Genomic DNA, 19,689 nt, shown 5'->3' with positions numbered 1-19,689 from the left:
TTTGTTCCTGTGCTGTTGTAGAATTAGCTTGATATGTCTTGCTCTGAAACTTGTTGGCTCTTGTTTGTAGCTTGGTTTCAGTGTAGGTATGGAGGCTTTTGGATGAGCTTTTGTCGATTAATGTTCTCTGGAGTCAGGAGTTCTCTGGTGGTCTCAAGTTTCTTATTTAAGCTTCCTGCCTCTGACTCTTAGTCTTAGTCTTACAGTAGCCTCAAGACTTCTCCATCCATACCACATTGATGATAAAACATCCAGGTTAATGATGAAAAGATTCTCCACCATGAGGGAAATCCAGAGAGGTTTGCACAGTTACACGGAGAAGAGAAGAGGGAGGAGGGAGACAGAGGAGATCAGGAGGAGAGGAAGGGGAATGAAAAGGGGATAGAGAAATTAGCGAATAATCAATTCTATATGTGCTCTCCACAATCTGAAACATTCAGAGAGGTTCAAAAAGTTACATAAAGAAAAAAAGAGGGAGGATGAGGACAGGGGTGACAGGAGGAGAAGAGGAGGATTCAAAAGGAGAGAGACAAATCTAGACAGTAGTCCATTCCCTAAGTGTTCTCCACAGACCAGAACGAACAAAGATCTTCATAGAGTTGGGTAGAGAAGACAAGGGTGAGGGAGAAAATAGAGGTGACCTAGGAGAGAAAAAAGAGAGTCAAAAGGGGGAGGGGGTAATCAAGACAGTAATCACACTCCTAAGTAAATAATAATAATAATAATAATCCAATCCCAAAGAAGGCAGTGCCAAAGAATTCTCGAACTACCACACAACTGCACTCAGCTCACACGCTAGTAAAGTAATGCTTAAAATTCTCCAAGCGAGGCTTCAGCAGTACACGAACTGTGAACTTGCAGATGTTCAAGCTAGTTTTAGAAAAGGCAGAGGGGCCAGAGATAAAATTGGCAACATCTGCTGCCAAAGCCTTTGACTGTGCGGATCACAATACACTGTGGAAAATTCTGAAAGATGGGAATACCAGACCACCTAACCTGCCTTTTGAGAAACCTGTGTGCAGATCAGGAAGCAATCATTAGAACTGGACACAGAACAACAGACTGGTTCCAAATAGGAAAAGGAGTATGTCAAGGCTGTCTATTGTCACCCTGCTTATTTAAATTATATGCAAAGTACATCATGAGAAACGCTGGGCTGGAGAAAGCACAAGCTGGAATCAAGATTGCTGGGAAAAATATCAATAACTTCAGATATGCAGACGAACCACCCTCATGGCAGTAAGTGAAGAGGAACTAAAGAGCCTCTTGATGAAAATGAAAGAGGAGAATGAAAAACTTGGCTTAAAGATCAACATTCAGAAAAAAGATCATAGCATATGGCCCCATCACTTCATGGCAAATAGATGGGGAAACAGTGGCTGACTTTATTTTTCTGGGCTCCAAAATCACTGCAGATGGTGACTGCAGCCATGAAATTAAAAGATGCTTACTTCTTGAAAGGAACGTTATGACCAACCTAGACAGCGTATTTCAAAGCAGAGCTATGACTTTGTTAACAAAGGCCCATCTAGTCAAGGTCATGATTTTTCCAGTAGTCATATATGGATATAAAACTTGGACTATAAAGAATGCAGAGCACCAAAGAGTTGATGCTTTGAACTGGGAGTTCCTTGAGAGTCCCTTGGACTGCAAGGAGATCCAAGCAGTACATCCTAAAGGAGATCAGGCCTGAATATTCATTAGAAGGGCTGATGCTGAAGCTGAAACTCCAATACTTTGGCCACCTGATGCGAAAAGCTGACTCATTTGAAAAGACCCTGATGCTGGGAAAGATAGAGGGCAAGAGGAGAAGCAGACAACATAATATGAGATGGTTGGGTAGCATCACCGACTCAATGGACATGGGTTTGGGTGAACTCCAGAAGTTGGTGATGGACAGGGAGGCCTGGCATGCTGCAGTTCATGGGGTCGCAGAGTCGAACACCACTGAGCGACTGAACTGAACTGAAGTAAAACTAGTTACTGAAGATTGGATTCTTAAAGGTACAGAATTGATAACAAATACCATAAAGCAAAGATAAAAAATATGGACTAGAGGTTAGACTCTCAAAAATACAATATTTAAAAAACAAAACAATATCACAAAAATTATAAAATATATGTATGAAATGTGCTTTAAAAATAGGGTCTTTTTTTTTTTTTTTTTTTGCAAGGTGATACTAGGTTATAAAAATGAAAAATAAAGGTGTAATAAAGAACTTAAAAGTAATAAAATAATGACAATAATAAAATATATCTAGGAATTTCTATGGACTTTTTTGTGGGCAGTGTGGAATCAGTCCAGTTTCAGATAGTTCCTTGTTTCAACTCATACTTCTTCTCAAGGTCTGTAGGCCCCTTCCAATGTAGTTGGTTCTAACTACAGGGTTTTAATCTGTTCCATGTGTCTTTTCCAAAGTGGTTCACTCTGTTTATTTTGGCTTTCTCTATTTGCAAGTCTCTTCAGGGTCTAATTTCTGCCCTGACACAAGTGGGTGAAAGTGGTCAGTTATTTAGGCACACTTGTTCAGTTGTGGGGAGGGAGGAATACTGCAAACAAATATCACTAGTATGTGTGGGGAGTGCTTGCAGTGTTTGCGTCACGCTGGGTCTGTCCCCACTCACAGTGTGTGAGCTTTCCTGTTCTACACTGCTCAGGCTCCAGGTCGCTCTGCAGAACTATCTAAAGTGGACCCTGGGTTGCATGCACTTCCCAGGTTTAAGCTGCTCTTGTTCAGATTCTCAGGTATTCCACAAAGGCATAGAATCAGTTGGGCCTGTATTTTGTGTCCTTCCAAGGTCTGAGCAGCTCAGTCGACCAGGTGTTTAGCAAATGCACTCTCCCCACGTGGGCATTGTGACTTATCACTTCCCCAGTCCCAGCCCCTCAGTTTCCTGGGTGTGCAGTGGGAGCACCATCTCAGGTGTGGTGCGTGTCTCCTCTGGAGAGCTGATCTCTGACTGGGACACTCCTGGCAGATGTTAGCCATCCAGGATCCCAGGAAGACTTGGTTAGCAAGTGGGAGCCTGTTCACAATGGTGGAGGATGCCGTTTCTACGGCTGAGATTGCCCTCACCCTCCACCTGTGGCTGTCGCCCACCTATGTCTCTGCCTCCAATGAGGGGAGGACTGGTCTACAGCTGGCTAGCTCCCCTCTGGTATTCACTGAGTCCTTTGTTCTGTGAGAAGACCAAGTTTTACCTTATAGCTTTTCACGGGAAAGTTCTTTCTCTCCCTCCATCCCTCTCTCTCTCTCTCTCTCCTCTCTCTCTCTCTCTCTTTTCTTCCCCTCTCTGGCTATTGAATGGTTGGGGTTGCTATATTATGTTAACTCTCTCAGAATGTCCTCAGGGCATTCAGGCCCAGCCCTTACCCTAAGCAATGCAGACCTCACATGCTGGTGGCAGACTTGAGTGTCTGTTCTAGTTCTCCACTTGGAGTTGCATTTAGGCGCCTAATCTGTGGATTTTTTTCCTCCCAGATATGTTGCCCTCTGAGTTTCCAAAACTCCATATAGACCCACCAGTGATAGGGTTTCCTAGTGTTTGGAAACTTCTCCTTCACAACTCCCTCCCTGGGATGGGTCTTCATCCCTAACTCTTCTGCCTCTCTTTTTATCTTTTATATTTTGTCCTACCTCCTTTTGAAGAGAATGGTCTGCTTTTCTGGATGTCTGCTTTCCTCTGCCAGCATTCTGAAGTTGTTTTGTGGAATTTGTTCAGCGTTCAAATGATTTTTCCATGAGTTTGTGGGGGAGAAAGTGGCCTCCCCATCCTATTCCTCTGCCATCTTAGGACCACCCCCTTTTCCTAACTTACTTTATTCTCTATAATAGGCTCCAGTTTTATCACATTATTAGAACTGATTCTAATGTGTTCTTCTTAATACCTGAGTAATATTCCATTGTGTTTATGTACCACAGCTTTCTTAACCACTCATCTGCCAATGAACATCTAGCCTGCTTCCATGTCCTACCTATTGTAAATAGTGCTGTGATGAACATTGAGGTACATGTGTGTATGCCCAGCAGCGGGATTGCTGGGTCATATGACAGTTCTATTTCCGGTTTTTCAAGGAATCTCCACACTATTCTCCATAGTGGCTGTACTAGTTTGCTTTCGCATCAACAGTGTAAGAGGGTTCCCATTTCTCTGCACCCTCTCCAGCATTTATTGTTTGTAGATTTTTTGATAGCAGCCATTCAGACTGGCGTTTGATGGTACCTCATCGTGATTTTGATTTGCATTTCAACATTACTTATTATCAGAGAAATGCAAAACAAGATTTTTATCAGTTGTTCTGACCCTGTTTTCAGAGTTAATCTGAGTACTATTTGATCTGTTAAGTGAAAGTGAAAGTGTTAGTTACTTAGTCATGTCTTATTCTTTGCAACTGTATGAATTGATTGTAACCACCACCACCACCCAGGCACCAATGTCCATTGTCCATTGGGGAACAGGCAAGAATACTGAAATGCTTTACCAGTCCCTTCTCCAGGGGATCTTCCCAACCCAGAGGATTGAACCCGGATCTCCTACATTGTAGGCAAATTCTTTACCAGCTGAGCCACCAGGAAAGCCCACTTTTGGTTTATATTTTAACTATAATACTATGATTACAGAACGGATAGATGAGTTTTTTTTGACACAAAATGGCCATGGTATTCTATAGATCTCAGAGAAAGTGAGTTAAAATGAAATTTATTTTTCTTTTGAAACTGCAAAACTAGTACTTTTTTTTCATGTAAAATTTAAAATAGCTAGCTTGTTTTAAAATCCTGCCTAGAAGAAGTTAACCTTTTCCATGTCCTTGAGAAACAGGTAACCTTACCTGAGCATTCAGTCCTGGGTTAATTAGCAAAATTTTAAGCCAAAAAAGGAAGGCTATCAAGAGACATTTTAAATCTCAAGCAGAAACTATGAGATATCTGTCAGTCTGGGTGTGTGTATATGATTTAGTGTGTGTCGTTGTCTTTTGATAATATTGTTGAGGTTAATTTGTAAATGAGCTTTAGTTCAACTTGCCTAAAGAAAAAGAAGCACTTACATATCAAGCAATTACAAAAGAAATTAACCTAAATGAACTTCAGGTTCACATGAATTGAGAAATATTCAATATTAAATATCTCATATTAATGTTTGTTCACAAATCTAATTAAGACATGTCTAGAGTCTTCAACATTGCATAATACATTTTTGTACCTAGCTTTAATGTAGGCTAGATTTGTCAACAATGCAAGTAAATGAGTGGAAAAAAATTAAAGAAAGAAAATGTAAATGAGATAGGAGCTTTTAGATAAAGTCTATTAAAAATAATTATGCTTTGGGAGTGTCTGTCTAAAATAGTCTCTCCAGATTTGGATAACTTTAATTTCTAGGGTTGTGCTAAATTAAGTGATGGAAATTTGTTAAACTGCTAGGTCATTTGTTAAACAGTGAGGTCATTTCCAATTAAAATTAGATTTTGAAGCATTAATTACTAAAAACTAACTTCCTCTTATAGAGGGACTAAAGAGATTTTGAACTATTAATGAACATGCTTGGTGCAATCTTTAGATGTTCTCTATAAGGAAAGAAACATTTTTAGAAATTATCACTGGTATTTATGTTAATGGATCTACAGAATACTGATATAAAGGACAGCTCATTGTTGATTAAGGAAGTAGGATGTATGTTGCTAGTTTTTTTTTTTTTTTTTTTTTTTTTAAGTATAAGAAATGAAATTACATTGTGCTTAGGGAAAAAATGGTAGGTCTTACAAGTGGTTGTTACAGGATGGGAGAATAAAGTAGTGGGTATAGAAAGCAACGGAGAAAATGAGACTGATGGATGGAAAGTGGACCCCATGAAAAGAGTTTTGTACATAATACAAGTTTTCTTGAGATGTTGAACTGCCTTTGATAAAGGATCTTAAGGTTTCCTGAGAGGGTTACAAGCAAGAAGCCCAGGGGTCTCCAAATGGAGGAAATAGGCTGCAAGTGTCAGATATTTCTACCTCTCTTAAGCAGCAGGAGGAAACACACTAGTGATATTTTCTTTCCTTCTCCATACAAATTTAAAAGGAGGTTTTTTCTTAAAATACTGTGTTGCCATAATGACACCCAGTTTCACCTGAGATTAACTATTCTCTAACTTTGAGTTAACCAATGCAATTTTCTTCTGGAAATATTTGTCTTAAGCTATGTTAATGTACTGTGTATTTACCCCAAACTCTTTCTTCAAATCTGGTCCAGCTAATGGCTCAGAACTTACTTGAAAAATCAGCATGTAACACTCAGACATTGTTCCCCAATCTATGTAAATGAAGCTATTTATATGATAATCTGCCCTTCTACAAGATTCAAGTCAATCATTTTATGGCCCGAGATGAATTGTCTGGTGCCAAGATTATCCCAAATACATCTTATGGATGAGGGGCTGGGAGCCATTCTGAGTTTTTAATAAAAATAATTGAAAAAAAATAAAATTAAATTAAAAAACACATTACTTTCTTTCATTAACAGACCATTAGTGACTATATAACATCCAGCTGAAGACTAGCAGAGGTGTACTGTTTCAGCCCCCTTCTGATGCCTATTTCAGAAGCTTTCTCTATCTCATTTATACTTTAATAAAACTTTATTACACAAAAGCTCTGAGCTATCAAACCTTGTCTCTAGCACCGGATTGAGTTCTTTTCCTCTGGAGGCTAAGAAACCCGGTGTCTTTTCGTGGGTCAACAACAGCCTTTCATTTTCATTGTTTGGTTTTTTGTTTTTTTGTTTTTTTGTTTTTTTTTTTTTACCTCTAAATTGATCTAGTCCATGTTTACAGTTGAAATCTATTGGTACTTGGGCTAAGTGAATAACTGTTGGTGCACAGTGACCTATAAGATCCTATCTGACTGAATGTTAAAAACTTTTTTGATAATTCTGACAAACCTCCTAAAAGTACATTCTAACGAAATTCTTTTGATCTCTAGCTGATTTTTGAGGTGTCCATTGGGCCCTGAGGTTTCTCAAAGAGAGATATTAAATTACCTAGGTCCATTTGACATGTTAAGTTACATAAGAAGTATTGTTGGAGGAGTGATAAATCTCAGGTTATATTGTATGGTGGATGTGACTAATATAGATATCCTAAAACCTATGTGGAATTCCTGAAGATTTGACATGTTCTGATAAAATCTTGCCAATTATAATTCTAGTTATCATATTAAAGTGTTACATGTCACAGCAATATTCAAGTTGCTTTATCAGTTGCAAAACAGTCAGATTTTAAAAATGACTTCTGTGGTTTCTCTCTGATGCCTTTGGGAGAATTACTGCTACTTCTTCAAGATTTATGGAAAAGCCTTTCTAAGATAGACCAGATAAATTTTGTTATTAAGACTAAGCTTGTACAAGACTGGAATTTTACTTTCTCTCTCTGATAAGGAAACAAAGCTTTCTGAGAATTCAGTGTTTGATAACAGACTGTGAAACTTTTTGCCTTTATGTTATTTATATTTGTTTTTAAAAATCTTTTGTTGACTTGGTAAAGTAAGTAAGTATTATTTCACAATAAGTTAAGGAGATTATGATATTTGTGAAGCTCATTCTGTTTCTACAAAATTAATCCCTCACTGCCAGACTACTGCTATTTGCATGTCCTTAAAATGTGGCAACTGTCTACTCCTAAATTGGAGAATATAAAATGGGTAAGCAATAGACATAAATCAAGCAGGGCTATGAGAAATTCAAGATGGACACTCGGCCTTCCCCAAGCTCCCTATCAAACCTCATTTTTATCTGATGGGATAGAGATCCTGGCTGCAGGGTTTATGCCCTCACAATGTAAAATGTTAATATTTCACAGCACATTAAATTCCAGTTTTGTTACTCACTTCTCTGCTAGTTCCTTGTTGACATATTGTTAAAAATTTAATGAAGTTGTTAAAAAGGCGCTCTAAGTTTGTTCCTATATGTTATACAAGTAGCCAGTCTTTGGATAAAAGTTAGATACTCCATGATGTACAACAAGGAGATTAACACCTACATATATTAATTCAACTAACCAAGTTAGAAGTCCTGGGGATATAATGGACTATACCTAATGAAAGTTCTTCACTTAAACTCTTACTCGTGATGTTACTACTAACTGTTAGTTATATTATGTTCTATATGACCTATTTTAGAAAATTGTTGTCTCTTACATTACCAAGTATGTGACTAATTCACTGAGCCTGGTAGGCTACAGTCCACAGGATCCCAAAGTGTGAGATACCAGTGAAGTGACTGAGCATACATGCAACAAACAACTAAAATGTATTTAGGTTTCTCTGGAGCCTCTAACAGTAAAGAATCCACCTGCAGTGCAGGAGACCTGGACACTATCTCAGTTAGGAAGAGTACCTGGAAAAAGGAAAATGTCAGCCCACTGGAGTATTCTTGCCTGAAGAATTCCACGGACAGAGGAGTCTGGAGGGTTATAGTCCATGGGGTCACAAAAGTTGGACATAAATGACCAACTAACAAGTCTATAGAATGTGTGTCAAAACTACAGAGCCTGACTCTAAGCACACATGCCACAACTACTGAAATTGCGTTATGGAGCACACGTCCTGCCACTACTAGAACATGTTCTAGTGTACTTTTGTCACAGTCACTAAACTTTCACACTGGAGCACTTGGACCCATGATCTAGAACAAGAGTTCTACAGCTACTGAACTGGCACTAGAGGCCCCACCTCAAACCACAACTAAGCCCATATTCTAGTATATATGTATTGCAATTACTGAGCTTACACTCCAGAGGACATGTACAGAGACAACTGAGCCTACATTCCTGAGCACTCACCCTGCCACTAGTGACCCTGCACTGTAGAGCAGGCATTCCACAAATACTGAGCAGAACTTTGGGCCATGCATACCATCACTACCAGAACCACATTATAGAACAGGTATAACACTACTACTAACTTTTCAGTCTGAAACACATGCTCCCAGAATACTGGGCCTATGTTATAGAGCACCTATGCCTCAACTTCTGATCTTCCTTTTTAGAACACATGTCCTTCCACTTATGAGACTGTGATCAGAGGGTGTGTGCCACAGTTCCTGTGTCTGCACTTTGAGATTCTTGTCTGACCCTACCGACCCCCTCACTCTAGAGTAAACATGCCACAATTACTGAGCTTCCACTCTAAAGTATGAATTCATAAGCTACTAAACTACTGATTTACATTCTAGCTCAGCTATGCTGCAATTATTCAGCTTACTATTGAGCTCCCACCACAAAGCATGCCTCCCACCACTATAAAACCCACATCTTGCCACTACTTAGCCCATAGACTAGACTCATGTTCCACCAATCTTGAGCCTGCATTGAAGAGCACACTGCTGCACTTAATAGCCACTACTGAACCCATGTGATAGAGAAGTCCTGAGGCAAATAATGAGCTTTCACTCTGGAACCCATGACCTGCCACAATGAGCACAAATTCTTAAGCAGGCATGCCATAACTACTCAATTTACACTGGTTCTCATTTCTTGGCACTACTGACACAAGGATCTACAGCAGGTGTTCATACCTATTGAACTTATACTCTAGAGCACACCTCCTGCCACTAATGAACCACACTCTAACGTTTATATGCTACAACTACTAAGTTTGCACTCTGGAGTTCACACCCTACCACTACTGAACTTACATTTATTAGCTTGCATCAAACACTACAGAGACTCAAGTCTCAGCAAGCACACACCCACTATTGAGCTTACACCCTGAGCATAATTATCACCCCTACTAATTCCATGTTCCAGAGCATTCATCTAACCACAATCAGCCCAAGTTCAAGACCAGGAGTACCACAACTAATGACCTTGCACTCTGAATACTGATCTCACCTCTCTTGAGCTAGCATTCTGGAGGACATGTGTTGCAACTACTGAGCTTGCACTCCAGAACATACAAGCCATTCTACTGAGCCCTCTTTTTGGAACACACCTCTCACCTCTACACTGCTGATACTCTAAACCATAACTAGTGAGTGTGAACAAGGGAGTACAAATCCCACCACTACTGAAACTGTGTTCTGGAGCATACATTCCATAAATGCTGGGCAGCATCTGAAGCATATGTACCCTGACTACCTCTAGAACAGGCATACCACAACTACTGACATTGACCTATAGATGGCACGTCCCTGAAATACTGAGTCCACGCTCAAGAGAACTTGTGTTGCAAGGTCTGAGCTTGCACTCTGAAGCACATGAGGCCATTAATGAATGGCGCTCTACTGAATGGGACACAAATATTAATTTTTTGCTATAGAACACACAACCACAGCTACAGATGAATATGGGGTCAGGATTCCTGCCTCTACTGAGCCTATGCTCTAAGCATGTGTTCCAAAATTAGTGATCTTGTACTCTGGATCAAATGTCCCAAGCATACTGAGCCCCCGTTCTAGAACATACATCATGGCACTACTTAGTCCACATTCTAAAGTCTAGTTATGCTACTGTTGAGCTTATGTTCTACAGCAGACCTGCTACAACTACTGAGTTTGCACCCTGCAGCAAATTTCCTGCCACTACTGAACTCATGCTTTGGAGCAGAGGTGCCACCTTCTGAGTTTTCATTCTGGAGCAGAGTTCCTGACAATACTGACCCCAACCCCTAGCACATGTGGGCACACTTCTGAGTTTGCACTCAGAAGCATGCATCCTCCCACTACTGAGCTTGTATTCAAGACCATGTACCATAGCACTACTGAGGAGCCACTCTAGAGTTCAGCTATTGCAAACTGAAGCACAAGTCCTACTGCTAGTGACCCTGTGCTCTAGGGCATCTGTATCTCAAGTAATGAGACTGCACTCTGGAGCAAACTTCCTAAGGATATTATATCCCAGTTCTATAACATGCATCTTGTCAATACCGAGCCTAATTCCTAGCACTAGCCTGCTGCAACTACTAAGCAGGCACTCTGAAATAATCATCTCATCACTACAGAGTCAATAATTTAGACTATAATTTCTTCCTTCACCTATAGAGCATATACTCTGAAATATACATCCTGCCATTACTGAGCCCATGGTCTGGAGTTGTGATGTCACAAGTACTGAACTTACACTATGGAACACATGCCTTGTAACCACTGAGCCAATGTGCTAGTTCATATATCACATAAATATTGAGGCCCTGCTCTAGACTAGGCATGCCACCAACACTGATCTTGGGCTTTGGATCAGTGTTCCTGCCCCACTGTTTCTGTGCTATAAAGCCCAGGTGCCACAATCTGTGGGCTATCACTCTGAAGCGTGCATCTTCCGTCACTGAGGCAGAGTTGTAGAGGTCACATCTCATCACTATTGAGGCCACACTCTACAAAAGGCATGTCACTACTAATGATCTTGAATTCTGGATCACAAGACCCAAAATTAAGTGCCTGCCATACTGATGACACTAGCCACAGCTACTAATCTTGCACTTGAGATGCATTCTACCACTTTTGAAACCACTCTCTCAAGAAGGGATTTCACAGCTACTTAACTTGCATTATAAGGCATTTGCCCCTACTGAGCCCACATTCTACAGCACACATTCACAGCTAAAGAGCATATACTCTAGAGTTTAATCTGCCACTATGGATCTCATGTTCTAGTGCATTCATTTGCATCTACTGAGCTTACAAATTTAAGCAAGAATCCTGCTGGTAATGAGCCCACACTCTAAAGTCCACATGCAAAAATTCCAAGCTTGCACTCAGACGCATGCTTCCCACAACTGCTGAGGTTTTGTTCAATAGCACATGTTGTGGCAGTCTCAGACCATGCTATTAAGCAGGTGCACCATGACTACTGAGCTTGTACTCTGGAGCACACATCTGACCACTATTGAGCCCAATATACCTGGGCTTCCCCAGTGGCTCAATGAATAATTTGCCTGGAGGGCAGGCAATGTGGGTTTGATTCTTGTACCCATGCTCTAGTTCGAGTGGTCTGCAGTTAGTGAGCAACACGCAGGAACATGCATTCCATTACTATTAAGACTTCACTCTAGAGTAGGCCTCCTGGAACTACTGAGCACCAAAGCCCAAACTACTAACTTGTGCTCTGGAGCATGCATCCAGAAAACATTGATTCTACACTCTAGAGTATGTAGGCCACAACTATTGAGATACCTCTCTGGAGCAAGCCTCTGGTCAAAACTGAGCCTGCACGTCAGACCAAACCTTCTGTAACTACTAATATTGAACTCTGAAACACATGTCCCTTCACTATTGTGCCTAATCTATAAAGTCCATTTCCACAACTAAAGAGCTTGTGCTTGGGAGCACACATCTTGCCACACTGAGCCCAAGTTCTATAGCATGTTTCTGCCAATACTGAGGTCTCTTCCAGAGCACATGTGCCATAACTACTGATCCTCGACTCTGGAACACATGTCCCACAAGTAAATGCCTGTGGTATAGAGAATACTTCCTGTAACTACTAAGTTTGCACTCTGGAGCATATGTTCTTACAGCATTGATACCACACACTAGAGCAGGAATTCTGCAACTACTGAGACTGCACTATAGGTCCTGCCAGCAGAATTATTGAGTTTGTATTCTAGAACATGTGGGCTGCAGCTAAGAACATGCAATCTGGAACTCGTGTCTTGCAACTACTGACCCATGTTCCACTCCACCCATTGGCAACTGCTGTGCTTACACTCAAGCACATTCCTGCCACTAAAGAGTCCACACTCTGCTGCTTACATGCCAGAAATAACAAGCTTGCACTCTAGAATGTTTCCTACCACTGATCTGAATCCCATAAAGCACATTGAGGACTTATTGGACCCCACTTTCTTGAGCTGGTTGTTTAAAACGACTTACTTTGTACTCTGGAGCATGTGTCCCAACTATACTGAGCTCACCTTCTATAGTAAGCATTTTGTCACTACTGGGCTAGTGCTTTAAACACCCTTTCTGCATCTACTGAGTTTGGACCTTGGATAAACTGTCCTGACAGTACTGAGCCTGTGCATCTACAAGTACATGTGAGTACATGCATTTTGCATTACTGAGCCTGCATTCTATACCAAGTGAGCCACTTTTAAAGCTTGCACTCTGGGGAAAGCATACTGCCACTCCTGAGCCTTTGTTTGAGGGCACACATGCTCCTACTACTGAGCGTGCACTGTGGAATACACATGCTGCCACTACTGAACTTATACTGTAGTGCACTTGTCTCATAACTACTCATCTTCAGCTCTAAAGTAGGCAAGTCCCCACTACTGAGCTTGCAGTTTCAAATATGCATTCACCACCCCACCTCCGACACTGCACTCTAGAACTCATGTGGCCCAGAGATTGACCTTGCATTCTGGAGCACATATCCCACAACTACAAATCCCTTATTCTAGAGCATTCAACCAATGAAAGACCACACTCTAGAGCAGGAATGACTCAAGAACTGAGTGTGCCACTTGAAGCACACATCCTGCCACTACTGTGACCACATCTCAAACATGTGTGACACCACCACTGAATATTCAGTCTGGAGTATGGATACTGACACAACTGAACTTTGCACTACAGCAAGCATACACAATTACTTAGTTTGCACTGTAGAGAAAATACATTACCACCAATGTGATAGCATTTTTTAAGTTAATTTATATTTTATTGAAAGATAATTGTTTCACAGAATTTTTCTGTTTTCTGTCAAACCTCAATATGAATCAGCCATAGGTATGCATATATCCCCTCCCTTTTGAATCTCCCTCCCATCTCCCTCCCCACTGCACCCCTCTAGGTTGATACAGAGTCCCTGGTTTGAGTTTTCTGAGCCATACAGCAAATTCCTATTGGCTATCTCTTTTAATATGGTAATGTAAGTTTTCATGTTACTCTTTCCATACATCTCACCCTCTCCTCCCCTCTCCCCATGTCCATAATTCTATTCTCTGTGTCTCTTTCTCCATTGTTGCCCTGTAAATAAATTATTCAGTATCATTTTTCTAGATTCTATATATATATGTTAGAATATGGTATTTATCTTTCTCTTTCTGCCTCACTTCACTCTGTATAATAGGTTCTAGGTTCATCCACCTCATTAGAACAGACTCAAATGTGTTCCTTTTTATGGCTGAGTAATATTCCATTGTGGATCTATACCACAATTTCTTTATCCATCTGTTGATGCACATCTAGGTTGCTTCCATGTTCTAGCTATTGTAAATGGTGCTGCAATGAACAATGGGATACATTTGTCTCTTTCAGTTTTGGTTTCCTCAGGGTATATGCTTAGAAGTGGGATTGCTGAGTCATAGGGAAGCTTATTCCTAGTTTTTTAAGGAATCTCCATACTGTCTTCCATAATGGCTGTATCAAATTACATCCCCACCATCAATTCAACAGTGTTACCTTTTCTCCACACGGTTTCCAATATTTATCATTTGTAGACTTTTTAATGATGGCCATTCTGATCGGTGTAAGGTGGTATCTCACTGTAGTTTTGATTTGTGTTTCTCTAATAAAAAGCAACGGTCAGCATCTTTTCATGTTTGTTAGCCATCTGTTTGTCTTCTTTGGAGAAATGTCTGTTTAGGTCTTTTTCCTCACTTTTTGATTGGCTTGTATGTTTTTCTGGGGTTGAGTTGTATGAGCTGTTTAGAAGTTAATCTTTTGTCAGTTGTTTAATTTGCTGTTACTTTCTCCAATTCTGAAGGTTGTCTTTTCAGCTTGCTTATAGTTTCCTTTGTTGTGCAAAAGCTTTTAAGTTTAATCAGGCCCCACTTGTTTACTTTTGTTTTTATTTCTGTTACTCTAGGAGATAGGTGATAGAGGATCTTGCTTTGATTTATGCCATAGACTGTTCTGCCTCTGTTTTTCTCTAAGAGTTTTATAGTTTCTGGTCTTAGATTTAGGTCCTTAATCTATTTTGAGCTTATCTCTGTGTATGGTGTTACAAAGTGTTCTAATTCCTTTTTTTTAACATGTGACTGTCCAGTTGTCCCTGCGGGGACTTCCCTGGTGGCTCAGACAGTAAAGCATCTTTTTATAATGTGGGAGACCCAGGTTCGATCCCTGGGTTGGGTAGATCCCCTGAAGAAGGAAATGGCAACCCACTCCAGTACTCTTGTCTGGAAAATCCCAAGGACAGAAGAACCTGATAGGCTACAGTCCATAGGGTTGCAAAGAATCACACATGACTGAATGACTTCACTCACTCACACATAATTGTCCAGTTTTCCCAACACTATTTATTGCCCTATTTTATATTCTTGCCTCCTTTGTCAAAAATAAGGTACCCTTTGGTGTATGGGTTTATTTCTGTCTTTTCTATCTGTTCCATTGGTCTATATTTCTGTTTTTGTGCCAGTACCATACTGTCTTGATGACCGTAGATTTGTAGTATAACCTGAAGTCAGGAAGCTTGATTCGTCCAGCTCCATTTTCCTTTCTCAAGACTCCTTGCGGTCTGTGTTTCCATATGAATTTTGATTTTTTTTTGTTCTAATTCTTTGAAAAATGCCACTGGTAATTTGATAGGGCTTGCATTGAACCTGTAGATTGCATTTGGAAGTGTAGTCATTTTCACAATATTGATTCTTCCTACCCAGGAACGTGGGATATCTCTCCATCTGTTTATGTCATCTTTGATTTCTTTCATGAGTGTCGTAATTTTCTGTGCACTGTTCTTTCATCTATTTGGTTAGTTTATCCTAGATATTTAAATATTTCTGTTGCAGTGGTGAATAGGATTGATTCCTTAATTGCTCTTTCTGAATTTTTCATCATCAATATATAGAAATGCAAGTGATTTCTCTGTATTGATTTTGTATCCTGAAACCTTGCTAAATTCACTGATTTGCTGTAGTAATTTTCTGATACTATCTTTAGGGCTTACTATATACAGTATCAAGTTGTCTACAAACAGTGAGAGCTTTATATCTTCTTTTCTCATCTGGATTTCTCTTATTTCTTTTTCTTCTCTGATTACTGTAGCTATAACTTCCAGAACTATGTTGAATAATAGTGGCAAAAGTGGACACCCTTGTCTTGTTCCTGATCTTACTGGAGATATTTTCAGTTTTTCACCATTGAGGATAAAATGTGCTAGCCTTTTATAGGATGCCTCCTTTTGTTCCTGTGCTCTAAAGCCCACATGTCATAAATAATGAGTGTGCACTCTGGAACATGTATCCCAACCCTACTTGCTCAAAATCTAGAAGAAGATTGCTGCAGTTATTAAACTTGCACACTGGAACATACATTCTGACACTATCGAGTCACATTATCAAGCTGACCTGTCACAACTATTGAAACTGCACTGTAAAGCCTGCCTGTCATGACTACTGAGCCTGCATTCTAGTGAGAGCCTGTCTCAGCTACTGATCATACACCACACTCTGCAATTCAGTTCCAGTCACTATTAAACCCACATTCTAGAGTCATGTTCCACCACTATTGAGGTTGCACTCTAGAGCACATGGTTCCATTATTGAGTCTATGCTCTACAGTGGCTGTGCCACAGGTAATCAGGATTTGTCCTGGAGAATGCATCCAAACACTAGTGAACCAACATTCAACAGTCTTACTCCTCCACGACTAAGCCCACACTCCAAAGCAAACATCACACAACTATTTAGACCATACTATAAAGGAGATGAGCTGCAAAAATTGAGCACACAATCCAGAGTATATGCTACTAGATCCCAAGTTCTAGAGCATGTGTCCAGCCAATAAATAATAAGCCTAAGCTTTAAAGCAGTTGTGTTGCATCTACTGAACTTCCACTATGGAGCAAATATTGCACTACTATGGACCCTGTGTCTTGCCAGTACTTCACCTATGTACTAAAGTGGCATTCTACTACACTCTAGCCAGCACTCTAGAGCAAGTGAGCTAATATTAGACCTTGCACATTGCAGCTTTTGATAATGCTAGTGAACCCATGTTCTAGAGATGATCTGCTGCAGATAATGAGGCTGAACTCTGGTATCCATGTCCTGCCACTACTGAGCATGTATTCTATAGCAAACATGCCACAAGCACTTTCTCTCTGGATGTCTTGGCTTTCCTGACATCATGATTTAAAGCAGGCAATTGTACCCTCTGAATTTGCAATTTGGAGTAAACATCCAGTCACTAATGAACTGATGCCCTAGAGTTTGTGTGCTGCAAGTATGAAACTTCCACTCTGTAGCATGCATCCTAACAATACTGAATTTAGGTTTTATAAGTATTATAGTAGTATTGAGACACAACACTCAAGCAAAGATGCACCAACTACTGAGTTTGCAGTCTGGAGCTCAGTATTCAGTTCAGTTCAGTTCAGTCGCTCAGTCATGTCTGACTCTTTTCGACCCCATGAATCACAGCACGACAGGCCTCCCGGTCCATCACAAACCCCCAGAGCCTACTCAAACTCATGCCCATTGAGTCGGTGATGCCATCCAGCCATCTCATCCTCTGTCGTCCCCTTCTCCTCCTGTCCCCAATCCCTCCCAGTATCAGGGTCTTTTCCAATGAGTCAACTCTTCACATGCGGTGGCCAAAATTGGAGTTTCAGCTTCAGCATCAGTCCTTCCATGAATACCCAGGACTCTCCTTCAGAATTCTCCACAGTTAATCATGATCCACACAGTCGAAGGCTTTGGCATAGTCAATAAAGCAGAAATAGATGTTTTTCTGGAACTCTCTTGCTTTTTTGATGATCCAGTGGATATTGGAAATTTGATCTCTGGTTCCTTTGCCTTTTCTAAAACCAGCTTGAACATCTGGAAGTTCTTGGTTCACATATTCCTGAAGCCTGACTTTTAGAATCTTGGGCATTACTTTACTAGCATGTGAGATGAGCAATTGTGTGGTAGTTTGAACATTCTTTGGGATTGCCTTTCTTAGGGATTGGAATGAAAATGGACCTTTTCCCATCCTGTGTCCACTGCTGAGTTTTCCAAATTTGTTGGCATATTGAGTGCAGCACTTTCACAGCATCATCTTTCAGGATTTGAACTAGCTCAACTGGAATTCCATCACCTCCACTAGCTTTTTGTAGTGATGCTTTCTAAGGCCCACTGACTTCACATTCCAGGATGTCTGGCTCTAGGTGAGTGATCACATCATTGCGATTATCTGGGTCATGAAGATCTTTTCTGTACAATTCTTCTGTGTATACTTGCCACCTCTTCTTAATATCTTCTATTTCTGTTAGGTCCATACCACTTCTGTCCTTTATTGAGCCCATTTTTTCATGAGATGTTCCCTAGGTATCCTAATTTTCTTGAAGAGATCTCTAGTCTTTCCAATTCTGTTGTTTTCCTCTATTTCTTTGCATTGATCTCTGAGGAAGGCTTTCTTATCTCTCCTGGCTATTCTTTAGAATTCTGCATTCAAATGGGAATATCTTTCCTTTTCTCCTTTGCTTTTCACTACTCTTCGTTTCATAGCTATTTGTAAGACCTCCTCAGACAACCATTTTGCCTTTTTGCATTTCTTTTCCATGGGGATGGTCTTGATCCCTGTCTCCTGTACAATGTCATGAACCTCCGTCCATAGGTCATCAGGCTCTATGTCTATCAGATCTAGTCCTGTAAATCTATTTCTCACTTCCACTGTATATTCATAAGGAATTGATTTAGGTCATACCTGAATGGTCTAGTGGTTATCCTTACCTTCTTCAGTTTAAGTCTGAATTTGGCAATAAGGAGTTCATAATCTGAGCCACAGTCAGCTCCTGGTCTTGTTTTTGCTGACTGTATAGGGCTTCTCAATCTTTGACTTCAAAGAATATAATCAATCTGATTTCAGTGTTGATCATCTGGTGATGTCTACGTGTACAGTCATCTCTTGTGTTGTTGGAAGAGGGTGTTTGCTATGACCAGTGTATTCTCTTGGCAATACTCTATTAGCCTTTGCCCTGTCCATTATGTACTCCAATGCCAAACTTGCCTGTTACTTGACTTTCTACTTTTACATTCCAGTCCCCTATAATGAAAAGGACATCTTTTTTGGGTGTTAGTTCTAAAAGGTTTTGTAGGTCTTCATAGAACCGTTCAGCTTCAGCTTCTTCACCATTACTGGTTGGGGCATAGGCTTGGATTACCATGATATTGAACAGTTTGCCTTGGATGTGAACAGAGATAATTCTGTCATTTTTGAGCTTGCATCCAAGTACTGCATTTCAGACTCTTTTGTTGACAATGATGGCTACTCCATTTGTTCTAAGGGATTCCTGCCCACAGTACTACGTATAATGGTCATCTGAGTTAAATTCACCCATTCCATTCCATTTTAGTTCGCTGATTCTTAGAATGTCAATATTCACTCTTGCCATCTCCTGTTTGACCACTTCCAATTTGCTTTGATTCATGGACCTAACATTCCAGGTTCCTATGCAATATTGCTTTTTACAGCATCAGACCTTGCTTCTATCACCAGTCCCATCCACAACTGGCTATTGTTTTTGCTTTGGCTCCATCCCTTCATTCTTTCTGGAGTTATTTCTCCACTGATCTCCAGTAACATATTGTGCACCTACCGATCTGGGAAGTTCCTCTTTCAGTATCCTATCATTTTGCCTTCTCATACTGTTCATGGGGTTCTCAAGGAAAGAATACTGAAGTGGTTTGCCATTCCCTTCTCCAATGGACCACATTCTGTCAGACCTTTCCACCATGACCCGGCTGTCTTGGGTGGCCCCACACGGTATGGCTTCATTTCATTGAGATAG

Source organism: Dama dama, chromosome Y, assembly GCF_033118175.1.
Source record: "Dama dama isolate Ldn47 chromosome Y, ASM3311817v1, whole genome shotgun sequence".
NCBI lineage: Eukaryota > Metazoa > Chordata > Mammalia > Artiodactyla > Cervidae > Dama > Dama dama.
Note: the sequence above shows the minus strand (reverse complement) of the source record.